The 24,661-nt window shown below is 38.5% G+C and overlaps 1 pseudogene across 1 annotated transcript; it reads left to right on the forward strand.

Annotated features, from left to right (window-relative positions):
* Positions 1-3,046: 3,046 nt before the first annotated feature.
* Positions 3,047-23,914, forward strand: LOC311084468 (complement C3-like; annotated as a pseudogene). The gene is made up of 42 exons (XR_014609597.1): positions 3,047-3,197; positions 3,298-3,333; positions 3,491-3,517; positions 3,780-3,972; positions 4,102-4,264; positions 4,363-4,433; positions 4,535-4,626; positions 4,856-4,938; positions 5,019-5,106; positions 5,313-5,415; positions 5,534-5,648; positions 5,737-5,852; positions 6,573-6,728; positions 7,196-7,405; positions 7,480-7,680; positions 8,383-8,541; positions 8,622-8,751; positions 10,412-10,474; positions 10,629-11,151; positions 11,227-11,312; positions 12,314-12,453; positions 12,530-12,739; positions 12,854-12,920; positions 13,321-13,406; positions 13,547-13,750; positions 13,839-13,914; positions 14,003-14,162; positions 14,274-14,384; positions 15,710-15,854; positions 15,939-16,102; positions 16,194-16,349; positions 17,963-18,022; positions 18,127-18,217; positions 20,728-20,779; positions 20,868-20,955; positions 21,511-21,600; positions 21,692-21,797; positions 22,634-22,723; positions 22,800-22,883; positions 22,960-23,040; positions 23,255-23,402; positions 23,479-23,914. The product of XR_014609597.1 is annotated as a complement C3-like (transcript).
* Positions 23,915-24,661: the final 747 nt, after the last annotated feature.

Below are 24,661 nucleotides of genomic sequence, written 5' to 3' on the forward strand. Positions count from 1 at the left end.
ATTTGTATTTTAATAATTGCATAATTACTTTGTTCATTGTAATGTCAGAGTCACCACACGAGAACATGGGAACAAATAAAAGTGAAGTACAAAAATATTCTACATAATGGTAATTTTTAGTTATATTATAGTCTCTTTTATAAAAGGCACTGTTAAATAAATGGTTGTCTGTTTATAAAAGCAACCAAGAAAAAGGCTGAGAAAAAAATATAGAAAAGATCTTATTAGCCTACACTGTAAAATAATTTTTGCTGCTTTAAATTAAGGCCGTATAGTCATTTCAACTGTTAAATCTTAAGTAATGATGAATTGCTTTGACTTGTGAAAGTGAAAACTGATAAACTTATGTTAATGTAAAAATATTTTGCCTTGAGTTATTGTTCACATTTTTTCCGAGTGTAGTTAATTTTAATGACATTGTGTTTTCCTCTTTTGTGCACTTTTACATAATACACCAACACTTGTATCTGTTCCCAAGAAAGTGGTGGCTGAAATATGTGCGGTAAGTGGACATTTTCTAACTTTCCAAAGGAAAGAAAGTATAAGACGTTGTAATGTCCATTTGTTTCCATTGCACTGGACAGTGAATAAACCCTCTCAGATAACTGTCATATGGAGGAACTAGCCTACCTGCAAGTGCATAAATAACTTTACTTAATTTATACTTGTATGCTTTATGGCTGCAATATAAGTTGCAGGATTCCACATCTACAGAAAGGCCTACAGAAGAGTCTGCACAGACAGAGGAGACATAGGCCTACATGTGGGCAGTGTATAGCCAACTTTTCCTTTTTATTTGTTGCATGAGGCATGTGTCTAATATCTCTTGTTGCAGGCACTTGACCACTGGCTTTTCTTTACAAAGAACAATTGAAATAAAACTATTGTCTTTTATTAAACATTTAATGAAAAGTGTTTTTTTGGCAATGTTGTGTAATATGGCACACGCACCAATGTCACAGGCCCTGTCAGGTGTGCAACCCTCAGACTTTTCAGACACTGAAATCTTCCCTTTAGTTAGCCAAAGTTCATTTCATTGTGTTGCCCTTGTCCTGGCTAGAGCTGCATTGTAACTGGTTTGGGTCAGGGAATGGGGTCATAAAACACCTGTCTGCAGGCTGGAACATGTCATAATCACCTATGAAAAAATTAAGTTCTGTTAGGATCAGCATAAGTGTATGTAATACAGTGAGCTTGATATTTAATTGTGGAACTTTCCTTACTTATTTCAAATAATGTGCATAAATGTGAATCTCTGAAAATTCTTAAGTCATGCACAGATCCTGGCCATTTTGCTTTCACATTTGTGATATGGAAGATTTTAGTCAACTGCCTTTTTTTATTTGATATAATATTATTAATCTGGAATATTAAGAATCCCAATAGTAACTGGGCTGCACATTTACATTGTGAACCCCCTTTCTGTTCACATAATCCCCTTCATTGAGGCCTTGATGGCAGTCTATGGTAGCCTCATGGTACCAATCACGTTAGTGAAGCCTGAGTGACATTATAGCCTACTGTAATCGGCATGGTCATGATTGCATGATCTTCATACAAAATTATGATAGCCTAAAAAAAAAAAAAAAAAATTGCTTTACAACATTGGGTCTTAAGTGGCTTGGAAATGCCACAAAAAACCTAAAACTGTTTTTTAAACCTAAAAGCGTCAGGTAAACTCCGAATGACACGACAGACAGCACTTTCCATCAAGTTCTCCGCATCTCCAATAGTGTAAAGGAAAGAGCCACTCGCAAATAATCTTAGGGCAATGCAAACAGTTTGTGCTGTAGAGCCCGACTCCGACAAGTCGAAAATAAATGTGCATTTCCAACAATTTAATAATGTAAACGACAATCTCACGAGTCACGAGAAAAAATATATATCTCAGAAAGTGCACTATCGCGCTGCGCTGGACTTCCCGTCATCCCGTGTCAGCTCCGCTTATGAGCCGCAGTCTAATCCTGTTTACATGAAATAAGCCTGCTCCCGAGCAGGTTTAAGTTTACGGACCTGTTGCTATGACAGCAAGTCCCGGATGAGCTTCGAAGAACCAAACAATCCAAGATCATGCCACATAGCCAACAATAAAATCCAGCTAACTGAGTTAGCGACGTACGAAGAACGGGCCCCTGTACACGAAAAACGCAAGGGAAAATCTTTTCCGTTTTTAGTAGCCTACATCATTGTTGTGTAAACTTACCCTTAGTCAACGTGGCCACAATTGAACTTAAAGGGATAGTTCACCCAAAAATGAAAATTAGCTTAAAACAAGGGAATGATTTAGGAAAACGTGGCCACAATTTAGGGAATGAATTAGCCTATGGTGTGGCAATGATTTAACTAAAACAATGGAATGACTTCATAAAACGTGGTCATGAACAAATTCTCAATATGTGGTCCCAATATCTATTTTTGCGGTGCTCCATATCATGTTTGATCAGGCATGACAACAAATGTCTGAATCATGCAGTCTAGTCCATCACCACCAGAGGGTGCAATTTAACAAGTATTAGCTGACATTCAAGCGAGATCCTGTCCAGTTATATTGTTGAGTCAGACATCACTATTTTAATAAAAAAACTTAAATAGTTTAAGTTGTAATTCATTTTAAATCCAATTTTCGAAGATGATTTGAAAAAATGGCTTATTATTCAGGTAAGCTGCTATTCAAATTTAGACTTTAAATAACATGATCAGGAAGATTCTCTTCAAACTGACAGTAGTTGACCTAAAAAGGAAAATTTGCTGTAAAAATGACATTTACACTAATTTCTGCATTAGCGACTCCCTGCGGCAACGCAGAGAAAACAAACTACAATAAACACCGTGGCACTGGCATCATGATAATGAACGTTTTCACAAATTTTACTGAGAAATTTTTAAAAAAATCTACTTTTAATAAAATTATGTTTGGCAATATTTTAAGAGTTTCTAATGCTGAAAGCCTGTATGTTGCCTATGTGTATGTTGTCTGCTGCTCAGAATAAAGCAAACATTACACAAGAGTTTCTCAAAGTTTGAAGATAGCGGTGGTCTGGTTTAGTGGGAGGGATTTTGAGGTATTATTACAGCTCTCTCGCTGATGTTTCGGACATTTTATGACTCAGTCCTAAGGACGATATGCTCCTTCCACTGCTGTTATGGACGACTTTGCTCTGTCACATCTCCGATGGCCAGGCTTCCACTCAAAGACAGTGCGTTTAATATTATATTAATAACGTTTAATAATGTGTAAATGTTCTCCTTGTCTTGACGAAGTTGATTTAAAGTGTGTTTATCTTGTCAATTGAACAGCAAGAGGAAAGTTTGGGAACCTAATATGCGAATACCGTATGTAGTCTATATCTTTTTTTTGTGTTGTGTATTTTGTGCTTCTGAGATAATTTTTTGAAAAACTTTCATGTATATAAAATTCTCAGTATTGATTTTTGTTGTTAGTAAAATCAAGTAGGGCTTATCTGTAAATGAGTGTGTTCTGTGTTGACAGTGAGCCGGTTATTGACCCGTCTCCGACGTAAGTAGCCTACACAACTGTCCTCTGACCTTAGAGTTGGTTAACACACACTGTAACACACTTCTTTTCTTTTTTTAGTTTAGAAATATTATTTTTGAACGTCAGGCTATTCAATTTCTTTTCTTTTAGGTCAGACTACTTTGACATTTTTGACTTATTTTACCACAAAAACAAAATCATTTAAAATATATCTTAATTTGAAAATTGAAAACATGTTTCCCATCGAAGTTATGTGTGCTTGGATGTGTATGTTTTGGTTTAGGTTTTCTATTCTAGCACCAGCAAAGATAAGGCCTGGAACAAAACAGAACATCCTTCTAGAGGGTCAGAGACTGTTCCAGGTACTAAAAGTCGATATCCAGGTCTATGACTATCCAGTCTCCGAAACTGTCTATTTGCGGGACTCAGTTATCCTAAACTCAGACAACAACTACAGCGCCCTCAAGACCATTGAGGTGAATTTATGCATGAATGTATTTGATCTTGGTTAGTTTAAACTTGGTTGGTTAAAGTTCTCGCTTGTTTGAGACATTGCTCATGTTGCATGCTGAACCTGAATGTAATAAAATACGGTCTTTTGCCAGATTGATCCAAATGTGCTACGTCCAGATGGAAAGAAGAAATATGTGAAGCTGGTCGCTCAGTTCGGCCACTTCCATCGTGCAGAAAGAGTAATAACAGTGTCGTTCCGCACTGGACACATCTTCATTCAGACTGATAAACCTGTTTACAACCCTGGAGATGCAGGTCAGATCTCACATGCTGTTGAGCACATTGATAATACCTATTATTAGTGCATTGTTCAATCCTTTTTTGTTTTCCTTGATCATTCCGGAATTTTCCAGTGCGTTCCAGGGCTTTTGTATCTGATTCAGAATTCCGTGCTTCGGAGAGAACCATATCTCTTGAGATTCAGGTGATTGTCGCTTGCATTGACATAAGCATCATTACAGTTTGCAAGGCAACAGTTTATTTTTCTGCAACAATGTTTTATGGCTCAATTGGCTCATGTTTCAGAATCCAGATGGTATTGCAGTACATGGTATTTCCAGAGCCAAAGCAATAGATGGGATACTATCTGACACCTACCTCCTCTCCACTGTAGTCAAGTATGCATACAGAACTGTTCATTTGTGGTTTATAGTATAATTACACAATTAGTATAGTTTGTGTGTTTAAATGTAATTATCTATATTTATATATATAGCCTAGATATTTAATAAAAATTTAAGATCATAAAATAATGTAATTTATATTTAACATTATATATTAATATAATTATAATACATTTTGATTTACCCTGTGCTCATGTAGCTGCTGATCTTTTTGATTTTCCAGAGAGGGCAAGTGGAAAGTTGTTGCAAAGTTTGATCAGGGAAAAGAGAGCATTTTCAGCAGGGAGTTTGAAGTAAAGAAATATGGTAAGCAATTCATATAATCTTCAGATTCTTATTTATTTCCCTCTGTCGGTGGGTTAACGCCATTTCTTCTTGCTCCCAAGTGCTCCCAGCGTTTAATGTCACTTTGACTCCAAAGACGTCCCATCTCGGTCTAGATGCAGATAAGCTGGAAGTAGAAGTAACAGCCAGGTGTGTGAATCAAACTGTTGTAATATTTCACAATGTTTTACCATATTTTTATTGAATAAATGCAGCCTTGGTGAGAATAAGAGACTTTTTTCAAAAGCATTACAAAATCTTACTGATCCCAGATTTTTGAACAGTGACGTATTGAATTCAACATTCATAAGTGTCCAAAAACCTTTTAAGTGAATATCTGTGAATATTTTTTCCAGGTATCTTTATGGTGAACCAGTGCAAGGTGTTGCATATGTGCTGTTTGGTATTGAAATAAATGGTGAGAAGAAGAGACTCACATCTATGAAGCAACTGAATGATGTAAGTGGTTAAACAAGAAAAAATTAAATTCACTTCAAGTATCTTAAACATTAAATCAGCTTTGTAGAAAGAGACTTTTGTATCAATTTATAAAAAATCTATGTTTTATAAATTGCAGCTGAAAGGAGGAATTGTTAGTTTGACTATGGAGGAGATAAAGAGTGTCTATCCTGACACAAACAGCCTAGTGGGGTCTTCTGTGTACGTCAAAGCGTCAGTAATGACCAGCTCAGGTGGGGAAATCAGTAAATATCAGCGTTTGCCTCATTATTGAGTTTTCTTCTCTGAAAACACTCTTACGTCTTAAGACTTTCTTCTCAGGTAGCGACCTTGTGGAAGCAGAGATATCCGGCATTAAAATAGTAATATCACCCTACATGCTGTCCATCAGGGACACACCAAAGTATTTCAAACATGGCCTGCCATTTGGCATGACGGTAATTTACTTTCTGTTGCGACGTTTACTGGGATAGTTCACCCTTCATGTCATTTCATACATGTTTGATTGAGCAGAATGCCCAAGCTGCTCTGTTCCTTACTCTGGACGGTGAACACGGGCTGTCAGGCTCTAAAAAGAACTCAATAGCAGTTTTAATTTTTTTTTATATATATATATATATATTTGGCTTTAATTTATTGTTATTTCAGTTTTAGTAATTTTAGTTAACTTCTTTCATTTCAGTTTTTTTTTTTTTTTTTACAAAAATATACAGTGTATATATACAGTAATATACAGTACTGTGCAAAAGTCTTAGGCATGTTAATACCCCCCCCCCCACACACACACACACACACTCACACTCACACACACTGTATATATATATAAAAAAAATTAAAATTAGAAATTCCTTGGGAACTATATATACATAATACAAGCAATATGGTGTCTATTATTATTTTGAAAAGGTTTTATTTTTATATTTTCACGTTTTTTATTTTATTTTAAGTTTTAGTAATTTTATGTGTTTTTGTCAATTTTGCCTTTTTTATATAGATTTTTTAGCTTCCTTCTAAAAAGATATTAGGCGCTGAGTAAATGATGACAAAATTGTCATTTTTGGGTGAACTATCCCTTTAATCTGATTTTATGATAGGATTGTTGATTTTAGCACATGACGGTAGCATTATTACAAATTAGTTTGTATTTTGTTGCTTAGGTTGCAGTGAGTAACCATGACGGCTCTCCAGCCCCTAATATTCCTGTTAAAATCAGCTTTCTTGAAAGCCCAATCAGTGTTCACAGCGGCATCATCCAAGTCCACATCAACATGCCTAACACGGCCAGCTCATTTGGTAAATCACAGATACTGAAAGTAAGTCACTCACAGAAAAAACATACATGCACAATAGAAACAATATACAAATTGTTTTTAACTGTAAACTGAATGTGTGTAAATATATATAGCAAGCCATCACATCATTACTGCATGGCACAAGCCGATTGGCCTTTGCTGATCCTGCAGCCAATGAAATTGCTTGCTCAACATTTAAATAGTCTGGTTCAGTGTTTGCTGTAAGCTAGTCCTGCAGTCCTCTGAACCCCTCCACCTCCCCCAGCTCCACCTGCCTAGATTTATGCATGTCTATTTATGCAGCAGCAGCATATCTTGCTTGCTTACAGTAGCATGTTTGTGTATCTATTAGAGGAAGCAAGTCCATACTTACTCTGAAGCAGCGTAGCAGATCTAGTCCACCAAGACAAAATACATTAACATTGCCATATTTATTAACCTGCCAAAACTACCCAGAGACTTGTCATGATTGACGTATTCATGTGTAGGTGGAGACAGCGAATCCTTCTCTGAAACCAGAACAGCAGGCTGTTTTAGAAGTGCGTGTGGAGCCATATTCCCCTCATTCCGGCAACAGGAACTTCCTGCATATCTCAGTGGGTCACAATCGAGTGGTGGTGGGCGACAGACTCAACGTCGAAGCGTACATCAAATCCCCACCAAATCAAAAAAAGTTTGTGGAGCATCTGACGTATGCCGTGAGTATTGGGGCATTTTGGGATGAAAATGACTGCAATCTTGGTATTGATTACACTTACAATTGTTTCTATAGGTGTTAAGCAAGGGAAATATAATCCATGCTGGGAGAATGAATGTCAAAGACCTGGCTGTCATAAACATTCCTCTGCTGGTTACCACAGAAATGCTACCTGCCTTTCGCATTGTGGCGTACTACATTTTGCCATGGATGTCTAATGCGGAAGTGGTGGCAGACTCTGTGTTTGTTGATGTGGAGGACCGGTGTGTAGGTTCGGTGAGTTCATGTGGCGTCCATAAGAAATTATTAACATTGCATGATTCTAGCACTTAACGCCTATTTTTCAATAATGTAAGTAATTCTGCTTCTGGCTTTTAAACCACTTAAAAGTGCATTGTGTAATATTTAGGGGGATCTGTTGACAGAAATGCAATATCATATACATAACTATGTTGTCAGGGGTGTATACAAACCTTATTTAATGAACCGTTATGTTTTTATAACCTTAGAATGAGCCATTTCTATCAACAAACACCGCGGATCCTCTTACATCGACATGTTTCTACAGGAGCCCTAAACGGACAAACGCGTTTCGTCACTATGTTGTTCTTGATGCAAAGAAGCTAGCTAAAGTCAGCGAATAAAACACTAACACAATGATGAACAAGTAACAATAATATTCGCAATAACATATTGTTTTACTGAATAATTAAGTAAACCTAATATCTTCATTTTTCTTTGTAAAGAAACCTCATTATTTAACTGGCTACAAGATCTTTTCCTGTTGGCCACCGTAACTTCTGTTGGTTGCAATTCGCAATCTCACCACTAGATCCCACTAAAAATTACACAGTGCACCTTTAAGAGGTTACTTTGTCCCAAAAAAAAGGCCATATAAGTTTAATGCCATAATAGTGGCTTACATTCGTTTATTTATGAGTGCATAATTTTATTTGAGTGTTTTTATGATTGTGTTAGCTCAGTGTAGGATCAGTGGAGGGAGAAAAACTCAATTCCTACTCACCAGGCAGCAGCTTTAAATTTGAAGTGAAAGGTGACCCGGGAGCAAAGGTCAGCCTGGTTGCGGTGGATAACGCCATCTTTCTGTTGAGTAAAAACCGCTTGACGCAGAAGAAGGTGAGTGACGACGTTATTTTCACTGTACTCTCCAGAACCTTCTCCAGGGCGTCACTGACACTCATGACTCTTTCACTCAGGTGTGGGAGGTGGTGGGACAGGGCGATATGGGCTGCACCTCAGGAGGAGGCAAGAATAATATGGGTGTTTTCAGTGATGCAGGACTGATGTTTTATTCCAGCACAGGAAGTTCCACTGACTACAAAAAAGGTCCTTCACACACACAGCATTAACATCTAATCAATTAGACTAGAATAAATGTCATTACACTACCATTCAAAGATATTTAAAGTCTCTTATGTTCATCACAGCTGCATTTATTTGATCAAAAATACAGTAAAACGGTAATATTGTGAAATATTTTTACAGTTGAAAATAACTATTTTGTATTTGAATATATTGTAAAATGTAATTTATTCCTGTGATCAAAGCATCATTACTCCAGTCTTCAGTGTCACATGATCCTTCAGAATCATTCTAATATGCGGTTTTGATGCTCATTATTATGATCAGTGTTGCTTAATATTTTGTGCTTTTTTATAATACATTTTTGTTCAGGATTCTAGAATAGAAAGTTCAAAAGAACAGCATTTATTTGAAATATTAATCTTTTGCAGCATTTTAAATGTATTAACTGCCACTTTTGATCAATTTAATGCTTCCTTGATGAATTAAAGTATAACTTTATTTCAAATACTACTGACATTGAACGGTTATATTTATAAAACAAGTCCAAAGCTTCAGAATTAGGCAAAGATAATGAGGATGGCAACAACACAAAATTGCACAAAAATGGCAAACTTTTAATTTCTTAACTATTTTACAGTCCTGTTCCCCATGTACATACTATGTACATACTATGTACTTATTATAGTAATTGCAATAACTGTGTACTAACCTTAAACAATGTAGTTGCCTTATATTAACCTGTACTTTCTTAGGTAAGTCTAAGGTACACTTTACACATAAGTCCATGTACAGTGAAATAAAGTGCAACCAAATGTCTAATCAAAAATACAGGACAAATATATCCCATTTTTAGGCAACAGTTGTTATGCAGCCTTTCAAAAATCCTGCCTATGGTTAAAGTCCCCCTGTGGTGGAAATCAAGCTTTTAATGTTGTTTAAATGTCTATGTGGTGTTTTTAAAATGCTTTAAGACAAACCTTGTGCAAATTCATAAGTCAGCTTCATAGCTGAGTATTTTCTCCTTAAATCTCCAGTGAACCCAAAACACGGGTTGAAATCGCTGGTGTTTCTGACGTCACAAACTATCTTGTAACCAGTCAGGTCAGCGTGTGATTGTCAACGAGTGGATCTCTGAGCTGGTGTGAGTGAGTGAGTGGAGGCGGGGCTCATTTGCATATTCAAGGTGTAGAGTTACATTCAAACCATTTTAAGGCATGAAGAATTTTTTTCAAGGAAAAAAACTTTCAAATATATTATTTTGGTGATCAAAGATGAGTTTTAAGGGATAATTATTGACTACAGGGGGACTTTAACACAGTAATGTATTGCAGGTTAATGGCAAAGTAACATTATGGCAATAATATCAAATATCATTGGTATTACGTTGAGATGCTCTCTAGGGTGATCTTGACCTTCAGCATCCACGTCCCATTCGCCATGGTTTCACAGCAATGCCATAGAAGAACCATTTTTGGTTCCCCAAAGAACCTTTCAGTGGTCAGTTCTTAAAACCATTTTTTTCTTAGAGTGAAGAACATTTTAAAGAACCTTTTTCCACTATCAAGAACCTTTAGTGGAATGGAAAGTTTCCATGGATGTTAAAGGTTCTTCACGGAACCATAGATGCCAATAAAGAACCTTTATTTTTAAGAGTGTATTTCTTTTGGTTTGTTTGGAACAGATTGCTCCAGTAAATCTAGAAGAAGACGTTCTGCTGCCAAACTGCAGCTCAGAGAGCAGCTGGGTGAGTCGCTGTGCATCAGAAGTCTTTAAAAAGTTTGGTATTTTAGAGTTTGTTAGAGAATATGCTCCGCAATATGAAAGTGTTTGCAAAAGCGCTAGCCAAAATGAGCGAGTCGAGCTAATGCACCCTGCCTTAACACGTTCTTTTCTCTCAGAGAAGGTATATTCTGACGAGCTCCTGCAGAGATGTTGTGTGGACGGCATGCGGGAGATTCCCATGCCCTATTCGTGCTACCGCCGCTCCCTGTACATCACCGAGGACTGGAGCTGCGTGTTAGCTTTCCTCCACTGTTGCGCACAGTACAGAGGGGAGGAGCTTGGTGTCGTTACCAGGCCCCCGACGACCACCCCTACACCCACCACCACCCCTACACCCACCATCGGCCGCCTTCTTAATCGTGGACGTGCCTTGGATTATTTTACCTTTTCAGATCGTGTTGAGGTATCCCGATCTGTCGTCCTCCAATCTTCCGGCCCAAGACTTGGGGTGTCAGCACGCAAGGACAGTCATGTTGAAAGGATGAAAGAGGAGGTAGTGGAGGAGGAGGAGGAGGAGGAGGAGCAAGAGTTCGATGAAGATGAGTTAGCTGACATAGAAGACATTTACGTGCGCACCAAGTTCTTTGAGTCGTGGCTGTGGACTGACATCAGACTGCCCAGCGTACCCAAGTCTGATGGGTAAGAGTTTGACTTAGACTCAGTGAAGAAGTCCCACTTTTATCATGTTCACTGATGAAGTGTTTGTTACTCCAGGCTGGCTGTGTTTTCAATGGACACGGTTCTTCCTGACAGTATCACTCAGTGGGGGTTTCTGGCCGTCAGTGCCTCAACAGAGAAGGGTAAAGAGTCTGAAGATCATCTGTTTGTCTGGGCAGAGCTCCTTTATATGGTTTTAGATCTGCCATAGTGATAGCTGAATAATTACAATGAAAAGATATGAATTATGATATTTTTTATTAGATTTTAAAGCTATATGAGCCATTTCTGCACATGAATTTGGAATATATTAATAATTAATATTTAGCTTTTAATGCTACAAGACAAGCATTTCTGCATATGAATTATGGATATATTATCAATAATAATTATTATTATTTAGTTTTTAATGCAACATAAACATATCAAATGTTTCTGCATATGAATGTGATATTTTAATAATTGCTTAACTATTAATGGTACCTGTCAAGCGTTTTTGCATATGAACTATGAATATAATAATGTTTAGCTTTCAATGCTACATGCCTAGCATTTCTGCACACAAATTATGAATATTTAAAAAAAGTATTATTTCACTTTTAATGCTACGTGCCAACCATTTCTTCATAAGAATTAAAAATATTTTAATAATTATTATTTAGCTTTTAATGCTACGAGTCAAATTAATTAAGGATATTTTATTAATAATTATTTAGGCTTTAATGCTACATGTAAAGCATTTCTGCATGTGAATTATTCATATTTTAATAATTATTTTAGCTTTTAATGCTATATGCCAATTTATTATGAGTATTTTATTAATAAAACTATTTAGATTTTAATTCTGTCAAACATTTCTGCATATAATTTACAAATATTCTACTAATAGTTATTTAACTTTTAATGCTACATGTCAAATTAATTATGAATTATTTATCAATAACACGTTTCTGCATATGAATTATGAATATTTTAATAATTACTGTTTAGCTTTTAATGCTACATATTAAGTATTTCATAATGAACTAAGAATATTTTAATAATTATTATTTAGTTTTTCATGTTACATATCAGACATTTCTGAGAATGAATGTGAAAATGTCCCTGTGAATGAGATTATTCCTGGTTTGTGAACCTCTCGCAGGTTTCTGTGTAGCTGAACCTTATAACGTGCGAGCGTGGAAGCAGTTCTTCATAGACCTGCGGTTGCCTCACTCAGTGTCCAGAAATGAACATGTGCAAATCAAAGCTGTGGTCCACAACTACAGGAACTCAAAACTGGAGGTTGGATTCACACCATCATCCAACAATCCCACTCTATCGTCTCTGTGACCTGATCTGAACAACCGTCTGTTTGCAGGTAATGGTGATCCTGGATAAGACAGAGGACATGTGTAGTGTGGCATTTAGCGGACCTCACAGACAGCAGGTTTCGGTGCAGGCCAGCTCCTCCAAGCTCATTACATACACTATCATCCCCCTCAAAACAGGACAGCTCCCCCTAAAGGTCACAGCCATTGCGGCCTCCTTCATGGGGCAAGATGCAGTGAGGAAGAATCTACGTGTGGTAGTAAGTTACTAAATCCTGCTTAATATTGAACATATTTTATATTAGATATTTGTTAGATGTTCGTACACGTTTTTAGTAACTGTCTGGGACATGATGCTATATCTTGTGTTTTAGGTAGAAGGCATTCAGACAATTAAAGTGAGGAGTTTTGTGTTGAACCCCATTCAGAATGGAGACAGTGGTAAGAATGGTTGGAAATCGTGAGATTATTCATGATCAATGCAAAAACACACAAAAACCCCCCATTTAATTAACTTAAATTCTTGCCTTTGTAAAATCACGCTTTTTAAAAAATTGTTACAGTAGCAGTGTAACACAATATAAATGGGTCTTAGAATATCTACCATATATATATATACAGTATATGTGTGTGTGATATATACATTGTATAATTATCTAGAACTCAAAAGATCACGCTTCATTTTTTAAGTTTTACACAGTATAAATGGGTTTTGATGCATGAAAAGTATATGTTATATTATTAAAATGTATATGTTCATTTCAATAATTTATTCATTATTTCATGATTTCATTTATATATTTTTGTTATAATAAATGATTAAATATTTCCTTCGTCTCAGCTGGGAGACAGATGATAGAGTGGAGAAGATGCAGCTGGACGCCGTTGTACCAAAATCTCTGCCGGAGACATTTGTCAATGTCAGAGGTTTGGCATTTTATTAAGCAATATTCATGATATTATGAAATGGTATTAACACTCAAGTACATAATGGACATTTATGCGAATGAACAAAGCTGGGAAATTCTTGACCCAGTTTTGTACTGATCTGTATGTGTTTTCTTCAGGTGATTTGCTGGCAGACAGCATTGATAACTCCATTCAGGATGACTCGCTGGCATCACTGATCCGCATGCCCGGCGGGTGTGTGGAGCAGAACCTGGCCACCATCACACTGCCCCTCATTGCAGCCCATTACTTGGACCGCAGTGCAAAATGGGACGTTGTGGGAGTAGGTCGCAGAGAAGAGGCCATCAAATACATTCAAAGAGGTGCAATGAGAGACAAACAGGGATGAACTGCATTCTTTCAGATATGATTAAGATCGATTATTTATATTCTGTTATTTTTTATTTATAGGTTACGAAAATCAACTTAATTATCGTAAAACGGATGACTCGTACCCTCCCTACGCCAAAGAAGGCACAAGCACATGGTATTCATGCTAGCACTTCGCTTAAACTACAGCACTATATTGAATGTTTCCTTGTACAGTTAATGTGTCTTTGTTATGTCCACCTCAGGGTCACTGCATATGTGGTAAAGGTGTTCTCCATGGCACACTCGTTTATCAGTGTCAATGAGAAGCATCTGTGTGGCCCTCTGCTGTACCTTCTCAAGAATAAACAGCGTCCAGATGGATCTTTTCAGGAGAACAATCCTGTCTACGACACCAGTATGACGGTGAGAATTTATAACTGTGATTGCACTAGTTTCATGATCATCTATAAAAGGGGACCACTGTCATCTGAATGCTTTCTCACAGTACTAGCTAACACATGTTTTGTGATGCAGGGAGGCCTGCGGGGCTCTGAATCCAGTGTGTCTCTGACTGCATTCGTGCTCATTGCTTTGGCAGAGGCACAAAACGCTGTTACCTGCCAAGAGCCAGGCCTTGACATACAGGTAACCTCACTCTTTAACACGGATAAAAACATCGGAATTAAACAGTAGTTAAATTACATTATTGAAACAATAGCTGAATTAAATAATTAGAAAAATACCTAAATTTCATAATTAGTAGAAAAAAGCTAAACTAAATTATACAATAAAAATAATTAATACAATAGCCAAATTAAATAATTAGAAAAGTATAAAAATTGTATTATTAGTGTAATTAGTACAAAAGCTAGATTCAATTATACAATATACTATACAATATTCTATACAATTATACAATATTCAAATATACAATAATAATAATTAATACAATAGCTAATTAAATAATTAATACAAAAGCTAAACTAAATAAGTATGACAATATCTGAATTAAAAATTAGAACAATATCTAAATTTCATAATTAATACAAAAGCTAAATTAAATTATACAATAATAATAATGAATACAATAATTGAATTAAATAATTAGAAAAAATATTTAAATGTAATAATTAGAACAAAAACTAAATTAAATTATACAATAATAATAATTAATACAATAGCTAAATTAAAGGAGCCGTATGTAAGATTGTGGCCAAAACTGGTACTGCAATCACTTTCAAATTACTGTAGAGCGGTGTATCCCCTCCCCCTCCCCCCTGACTCGAGGTTGCCAGATAGGCTGCAGGATCCAGCACGAACGTTTGTAGCTGCAGCTGTGGTAACTAGAGCTGAGCTGGCAACCCGGATGCCGAAACACTACTGACTTCGTGATTGGTAGATAGGTGGAGGGTGGCGCTTCAGGGCAGGCCAAAACACAACATGACAACATCAGTTGAGGGCTGCAACTTCACTTTTTAAATGACAATATCCCGGCTGTACTACTGTTGTCAGTGATATAAGTATTTGAAATGAACATGATTTCTTAATGTCTAGTGACATATCAGGGCCATTTTATGATTAATTGAAATACATTTCTTACATACAGCTCCTTTAAATAATTTTATTTAATTAAAAAATTAAGAAAAAACATTAAATAACATTGTACAAAAATGATAATACAATGAAGTTAAGAATATTTGGACATTTTCAGGAAAATATTTGCCATCTTCACACAGATTTTACAACGAAATAAGTATGCCATTAAATGTACACTCCCCTCAATTCTGAAGGGACCTCCGCCAATCAGAAAGCATTCAGCATCTTGAGTTCCTGAAGTAACCCCCTTAAATAAATATAAGTAAATAGACAAAGGTACAACACTGATTCATGTTGTACTTCTGGGTAAACCAGAAAACTGAAATTGAATATTCAATGATGCTAATTGTATTTTCTACATTCTATCATTGCAGGACGAGTCCAGAAAAGCAGCGATTTATATAAGAGAGCATTTCCCCCGGCTGTCGAGGCCGTACACAGCGGCTATAGCATGCTACGCCTTAGCAGTCTCCAACCACGGCTGCATGAAGAGCATGTTGCTAAAATTAGCATCACCTGGTACATAGCTTTTGAAAACAAAAATATAAAATATGTTACTTTGTGTGGGCTTGTCTTTCTCATCTTTCTTTATTTTGTCTACAGATCGTACCCACTGGCCTGACTCTGATAATTATTTCTTCACACTGGAAGCTACAGGCTACGCATTGTTAGCGCTTATCAAAAGTGGCCACATGGAAGAAGCAGCCGGCCCCTTTCAGTGGCTGAGCGAGAAGCGGGGCATTGGGGGAGGGTACGGCTCTACTCAGGTAAAAACCATGTGTAAACCTTTACTAATTGTCTTACATTTTTATTTAAGGTACATGGTTATTCATATAATGACTGTTTTTCTCCCATCAGTCTACTATGGTAGTGCTACAGGCCCTCTCTGAGTACCTCATGAAGAGCCCTCCTCCTACTGACCTCAATTTATTGGTGCAGCTCAGTGTTCCCGGTCGCAGTGACGTACGCTGGACCTTCAATCCCGAAGTTGCTTACGTGGCCCGATCTTCACGGGTGCGATAGTATATCTTTCAAACTCTCCTTTACAGTTTTAATCAAAATGAATCAACCCTCATTGCAAATCAGGTTTATTGGCAAAATTTACAGCCTTTCAGCTGTTTACAATGAACAAATCAAACAAACGTAATTATAGTTCAACTCAACAATTTGTGTGGTTCCCCCAAATTCAACTGAAAATGCAACTTTTAATGACTTCTGCAGTCTAATAATTATTCAACTCCTTCATGGCAAGCATCTTTAGTTCTTAGTAGAACACCCTTTTGCTGTAATGACCTGCTGCAAATGAGATACTATATCCAGACACCAGCTTCTGGCAGCGGTTCTGAGGAATCTTAGCCCATTCCTCATGAGCAACGGCCTCCAGTTCAGTAATATTCTTGGGTTTGCATGTTACTAGCCTTCTTCAAATCCCACCAGAGATTTTCTGTGGGGTAATCTATGGGGTTCAAGAAAGGTTTCCAGTGCCAGAGGATATAAAGCAGCCGCAGAGCACCACCATGCTTAAAGGGGTGGTATAATGCCCTTTTCACAAGATGTAAAGTAAGTCTTTGACGTCCTCTGAATGTGTATGTGAAGTTTTAGCTCAAAATACCCCACAGATATTTTTATATAGCATGTTAAAGTTGTCACTTTTTGAGGGTGAGCAAAAACGCACCGTTTTTGTGTCTGTTCCTTTAAATGCAAATGAGCTCCTGCTCCCGGCACCGTGGGCGGACTATGCTTGAACTTGCGAACTATGCTTCCAACTGTGTCACTAAAAACATTTTGTGCCTTCGCAACCTTTTTGTATCCTGTTTGTGAAGGGCGACAATATCGTCTCTTAACTTTTTGGACCATTCTTTTGATTTCGAACATGCAGTCAAACGTGACACTCAACAAACCTAGCCAGTTCAGATTTTTCATGTGTTCTAGCTCAAGCACACCTGGTCCAACTAATGAAACCCTTGAATAGTTGCATCAGACGTGCTTGAGACAACAACTGTTTTGCAGATTTGTGCTGTAGTGAGGGATTCTATTCAGGGGTTGAATAATTTTCAGACTGTAGAAGTCATTAAAAGTGTCATTTTCAATTAAATTTGGGGAAACCACTTGAAACATTTGTGTTGAGCTATTTCAATTTTGTTTGATTTGTTCATTGCAAACAGCTGATAGTCTGTACATTTTGCCAATAATCCTGATTTACAATGTGAATAGTTTTGATTACAACTGTATGTTTTTGTAAATATATATGGTGTTATTATACTGCACAAATATTTCAGCTAGCACAAATTCCCTTCACTCTCACACAAATATACAGTGCTCTTCCTGTCCCAGTCACCCTGGTTTCCCCGACAAAAACCCAATAGGATTTTTCCATTGGCGTTTGGATTATTGCAGAAAAAAAGCTTGGTGACCAACAAACATTTATGATTCTCACATGTTTAGTTCATCAAGATAAATGAAAAAAGATATGAATTTTGAAGCCTAAATACAGTTGGCAGAAGTTAAAAGCTAAAGTGCTAAACGTAGGCTATATTAAAATAACTACACCAGGGTTGCATGACTTCTTCACCAACACAAAGGCCCTGTACAATAACTACGTTACTCACCATCATTATCTCTTGCAGGTACCTCTTGATCAGGAATTTACAGTGGTGGCTTCTGGGAAGGGCAAGGGAATTTTGGAGGTGCTAAATGCCCACATCTACACCAAAGTATTGAATTATTAAAATATAAAACCAAGACGTAATTTAGTTACAATCTTTTCTCTGTTGCATTTTATGTGTCTCAGGTAGTGACTGTGTACCACCAGCTTCCTGATGTGTACGAGAACAGCACGTGTAACGGCTTTCAGCTGGACGTCTCCATCGCTGAGACTAATGGTATGTTCTCTAATCAGTTTATCTCAAAATTCTGATAATTTTTCCATTTCTCATAGCTGTGAGATATAAACGCGCAACTGTGAGTTCTAAAGTCAGAATTGTGTGGGGTGGGGAGTCACAATTGACCTGAATTTTTTGTTCTGAGATAGAAAGTCAAAATTAATTATGCATAATTAATTTTATTACTATATTAAGTACATGTAGTGACATGCATTAATGCTGTCATCACGTGCTATCGGAAATTTCCATCTTCCCACTTCTTAAGTTGTATTTACGAGCTTGTCGCATTCAAGTGCTTTGTTGTCGGAAAGAACAGGAATCATGGAGGACACCAGGTTTATTCTTGCCTATTTATTGGGAAAATCTTATTAAAGCCAAACTTATATTTAGCGTCCCATTTATTGACAACCATAAACATTCACTGCATTATCTATAGTCAGCTTGGTTGCAATTCTGGAATTTTGGTCAAATACAGGCTATTTTCGCTGTGTATAAAACGTCTCGGTTACATATGGTAACTCTTGTTCCCTGAGGGAGGGAACGGAGACGTACATCGTGGTGAACGACGAATAGGAATCTTGCTAGAGAGGCCAATCTACTTCGAGTGAACCTAAAACAAGCCAATACACATTGGTGTGCAATCATTTGCATCAGCTGTGCAGCCTCGCAGCGCGGGTATTTAACGAGCAGCTGGTGCGATTACACTTCAGTTTTTTGCTGAGGAGCCCAGCCTGAAAAAGCTGGTCGCCCCGGCGGGTAGCAGCAGATGTGGCGACGGGACGTACGATATGAAACCGAGACGTTCCCTATCGTCCGGTCACTACGACGTACGTCATGGTGAACGACGAATAGGAATCCCTACCAAAGCGCCACAGCTGCTGCACCCCATCCAGCGCCCTGTGTAAGCCTCCACACCTTCTTGCCTGGAAGGACGATAGGAGAGGGCTTACACCGAGAGTATCCGTCACTGTTGTTCCGTGATAACCCATACAGTGAGATGATTGGATAACACTGGGAAAGCGTGCCCGATCTGAGGGAGGGGAATGCTGCGGGAGTCACATTCTTAAGGAGAGTTATGTGGGAATAGACATATGGACTAACCCGAGGGTTGTACTGCATATGAATAGTGGGTGACTTAGCCCAAGGGAAGACACGGGCTTCCGTTTAGGAGCAGCCGTGGAGAATATACACATATGGGATCCCCGTAGGGTCACACATATGGGACCCAGCCTAGACCCGGTTCTCAAGGATTCAGTGGATAAAGGCCTGGCACCGGACACTCCGCCATGTCCGGGGCGAGGGTGTTGGAGGACTCAACAGGTTTGACTCTGGAGCAATAAGGATGCACAGTAGGGTGCAGCAAGCCGACAGAGCCGGTACTCTCAGTGCTTCCACCCGTTTAGGGTGAGAACACGGGAGGACACGGGCTCTACACGTAGGCTATAGTATCTAGCGAACGTGTTAGGTATCGCCCAGCCCACAGCTCTACAGATATCTGTTAGCGAGGAGCCACGTGCCAGCGCCCAGGAGGATGCAACGCCTCTCGTGGAGTGTGCATGCAACCTGAGCGGACAGGGCATGCCTTGAGTTTGGTAAGCCAAGGCGATGGCATCCACTCATCCACTCAAAGCGCAGAAACGGCCTGTGTCGAGGAAGAATCGAGACATGAAAGTACCCGTCCTTCAGGTCGATCGCTGCAAACCAATCTTGGGGACTTGGTTTCTGCGTGAGCATTTTGAACGGTAGCTTGTGAAGGCTCCGATTCAAAACTCGCAGGTCCAAGAACGGTCGTAACCCACCACCTTTCTTGGGTACAATGAAATAGGGACTGTAGTGCCCTAACCTCATATCGGCTGGAGGGACCGGCTCTATCGCGTCCTTCGCCAGTAGGACTGCGATCTCCACACGCAAGACATGGGCATCGGCTGCTCTCACTGTATTGGAGTGGATGACCCGAAACTTGGGGGGGCGCCGGGCAAACTGGGTCCACGTACGTCGTAGTGACCGGACGATAGGGAACATCAATATGCTTCAAATGATTATTCATATATGTAAATATGCACTACTTTAACAACAAGACAAGGCTATGTATCTGTTGTGGAAAAAAGTAATAAAGAAAACCAGCCACGACAGCAGTAGTTCGGTCCCCTCCGCCATGTTTTAAGTTTATGAAACTTGGGTATCAAAATTATCGCCAAGCTTCCCAGTGGTAAATACGACTTGAGAGTGCGTTCATGTCCAATTTTTAACTTGGAAACTCGTATTTACGATAATTCTGATTAGCATGTGAAGGCAGCATAAGAATACTAAAATAAAGTGTTAAAGGCATTATATCAGTTAATGAAATATTTGTTTACTGTGTAAATATACATTAAATCTGTAAAACTCGAAATGTCGCTAAACTTTTTTTTAACGGTAAAGTTCTGGTAACCATAGCTAACTTTTTTTTTTTTACATTGTACACATATAGCGGACAAGTTTTAATTAAGATGCTCTCTGGTCCATTTTAGAAAAAAACCCACCGGATGTAGAAAAGTCCTACAGACTCAATATCCACGTGAGGTAAGCGCTTGTATGCAGTTTGAAATCTTATATTTTTCTAGGATATATTATTGTGGTTCCCACAATTCTCTGCTTTGCACCCCCAAAGGGCTCTGGAGGGACGCCAAGTGAGGATGGTTATTCTGGACATCGGCCTGCCCACCGGCTTTGAGCCTGAAAACTCAGATTTAGAGTTGGTAAGACCAAACTCGTGACATAATGTGGCATTACATTAGCGATAACAGCTAATCATGTAGCTAGCTGTGTTGTAGCCTACCAAGACAACATTTGGAGGCATCACATCTGCACTCCAGACATGAAAGCTCTAACTTTGGCCAAATTTGGCAGGATTACATGTATCTATCATGGATAATGCAATCCCATAATGCATTGCGACAAGCTACATCCAAGATGGTTGAAAAAATCATGAAAATAAGTTGATGTTGATTAAAAATATCATGATTTTTTTCATTCAACACTGGGCTTTTCTACCCAATATTTGTGTGTGCTTTGTATTTTTATGCCAAGGGTATTGTGTTTTTAGCTTAGTAACATGCTAACGCTGAACTCTATTGGAATCAATTGTGAGTTGAGTCTATTTGTGTTGCACGCAGTTTCTGACTATGAAAAGCACTTCAAATCTGTCCCCTTGACAGTTAGGATGCTAACTATGTAGGCAGGTAGAATGTATGCAGGAAGGCAAATCATTAGGTTATAGAAGTGATAATGTCAGGATTGATTTTTTTTTCTAGCTTAAAAATTCAGTAGACCGCTACATTAACAACTTCCAAGTGGTGGACAACCTGAGTGACAGAGGATCCCTCATAATTCACTTGTTTAAGGTAACCCAACAATCACCCTAAAAGTTCACACTTGTTAAACATGATGTAAATGAAGGCAACATTGAATATTTGTCTTTGTATTTGTCTACAGGTGTCCAGTACTGAGACAGACATGATCTCATTCAGACTGCATCAGAAATTTAAAGTGGGGCTCCTTCAGCCTTCCACTGTCACAGTTTACCAGTACTACAACAAAGGTTCGTACACACAAAGGTTTGTGAAGTTATACTACTAATCAACACCATTAAAGGCAAAACCAGCAATGCAAGTTTGAGCGGTGGCGCCCCGTCAAATCTCGCTAGAATCACGACTTGCTTTACGGCACGACGTCACATACATCAACAACATATGAGGCAGCCTCTATGGAAGACACTAGCACGCATTTCAGACGTGAATCATGGCAGAGTTGACGAAGAAAACGAAGAAAGCTCGGTCGGAAGAGTGCAGAGACGGCTCTGCGTGAGTGGTATTTACGACAGTAACGTTAAATACAAGTACGCCACAGTGACTCTAGGGGTCGCTGTTTGAGAAAAACGGAAACTGCATAGTGTGCCTTTAAGTATTAAACTTGGCCACTGAACTCATCTCACATTGTTTCTGCTACTGGCATGAATAACTCAAACGCCTTGCTATTCACACAGAGTGCAGTGAGAGGTAGGGTAGTGGAATGAAGAGAAAACAATGTCTATAACAAGTGTTTGTTAAAAGTTGAGCTTCTTTTAACTTGAGCACCACATTTGGTTACACTTTATTTTAAGGTGGTGTAGTTACATTGTACTTACTCAAATACGTACTGAGTAATATTAATTAACTACATGTACTTATAGAGTTACATCTTAACTTTGATAAAAAGGTAATCAAATTATCTAGCCCTTCCCTTGTGGCTCACGAACCCCAATTTGAAAACCCGTTTAATCTGATGAATGCTTTGGATTCCCGCACAAGACGTGAAAAATAGATTATTAAGAATTCGTTCCCATGACTTATTAGGAAACTAACGGTGTGATCGTGATTACGGTCTTTGTTCTGTCAGATAAGCGTTGTAGCAGATTCTACTCTCCTCCTGAAGACCAACAGCAGCTCGATCAGATCTGCAAAGACGACGTGTGCCGCTGCTCACAGGGTCAGTTCAGCAGGACTATCTTTATGTTTTCAATCAACTTCTCAACTCTAACCAGTTTTAAAACTTTCTTTCATAGGTGACTGTTGTGTAGTGAAAGAAGACTCCTTGTCTTTTGGGAAAGAACAGAGGAAGGATGCTGTGTGCAATGGATTACATCATGGTAAAATTTTCTTTTTTGGGGGGAGGGGACACGTCGTGATGTCACCATCTTCTCAATAAATGTGTCTTTTCTTCAGCCTACAGGGTCAAACTGATCAGCGCCAGCCAGAGCCACTATGACCAGTACGAGATGGAGATCGTGCAGGTTATCAAAGAGGGTACGTCTACTACACTCTTAAAGTGGACCTATAATGCCCTTTTACAAAATCTTGATTTTAAGAACATTTTAAGAACCCTTTTCCACTATAACGGAAAGGTTCCATGGATGTTAAAGGTTGTTCACGGAATCACAGATGCCAATAAAGAACCGTTATTTTTAAGAGTGTAGTCTTATCTAACCTCATGTACCTCCATACATTTCTGTTTGTGTAGGGACAGAAGAAGGTCTGATCGAGAAGGAAAGACGAATGTTCATCTCTCATGCGAGCTGTAGGACAGGGCTTGGTTTGAGAGAGGGTCAGGACTATCTGATCATTGGGCCGATCGCTGATGTTTGGCAAGCGGGGAGCACGTCCAACAGGCGAGTAGCGTAATAGCACTGGAAATGTACATGTTAGGGTCTGTATTTGACTATTCGCTCACGGTTTCCCTCTCAGGTATGTGTATACGCTGGGTAAAGACACGTGGGTCGAGCGCTGGCCGGCTGAGTCTGAATGCGGTGCTGGATCTCCTCTGCAGGAGAAATGCGACAAGCTGAAGAGCTTCGCAACGGCACTGACAGAAAGTGGCTGTCAGTCTTGAGACAAATGCTATTCTTTGAATATACTGGTGAATTTTGTCATGCTTATTGGTTTTTTTTAGTCCACAGAAGAAAAACAAATCTGCTATTGCTAGTAAATTTCTCAATTAATTACAAAGAAACTACAAGTAGACATAGACTGAAATAGTATTTTCTTGTAAAATATACTCCAATAATCTTTGTTTTGTTTACAACTTCGAAAATGCATGTGTGTAAAGAAAACAACTACCAAAAAAGAAATACCCTGATGACATATTATACTGTATATCACTGATAAAAGTGTTACAGAACTGTGCTGTTATGTTGAATGTTTTTGTTTAGAAACACTATAATATGCGCCTATAGACTGAACATGCAATACATATGTGCATGATGTCACCGTTTTCACATTTCATGTTTGAAACCAATTTTCAGAAGTTTGTGTTTTCAGGGACCCAAAACGCCATTGTCGTGTAAAAGAACAGCGAAAACACATAAAAAGTCTTCTGTTTTCAGTTGAAAATGGTGTTGTGTAAAGGCCCCTAAATTAAAACAAAGAAACAAAAGGGCTGTTTTCACTATTACGTGTTCTGGGGTCCGTTCTTCGTACGTTGCTTAAAACATCTGAGGTCAAATTACACATCCAAGATGATATCATCGTGCTAATCATGATCTGGCTAATTAGGTTCTATGAGCACACCTGCCGGATATGATTAGTATAGCGCGTTCATGCGGCTGGCACTAAAAAAGTATATATCTCAGAAAGTGCACTATCGCGCTGCGCTGGACTTCCTATCAGCTCCGTTTATGAAGCCGGGATCTAATCCTGTTAACATTAAATAAGACTGCTCCCGAGCAGGTTTAAGATTGCGCACCTGTTGCTATGACAGCAAGTCCAGGATGAGCGTCGAAGAACCAAACAATCCAAGATCATGCCAAATAGCCAACAATCAAATCCAGCTAACCGAGTTAGCGACGTACGAAGAACGGGCCCCAGGTCTAGGCGCATAATGTTTCTTTACAAAGAAATCGCCATCTACTGGCCTGACAGCATAATGCAG

The sequence above is a fragment of the Abramis brama genome, assembly GCF_963993115.1.
Source record: "Abramis brama genome assembly, chromosome: 6".
Classification (NCBI taxonomy): Eukaryota; Metazoa; Chordata; class Actinopteri; order Cypriniformes; family Leuciscidae; genus Abramis; species Abramis brama.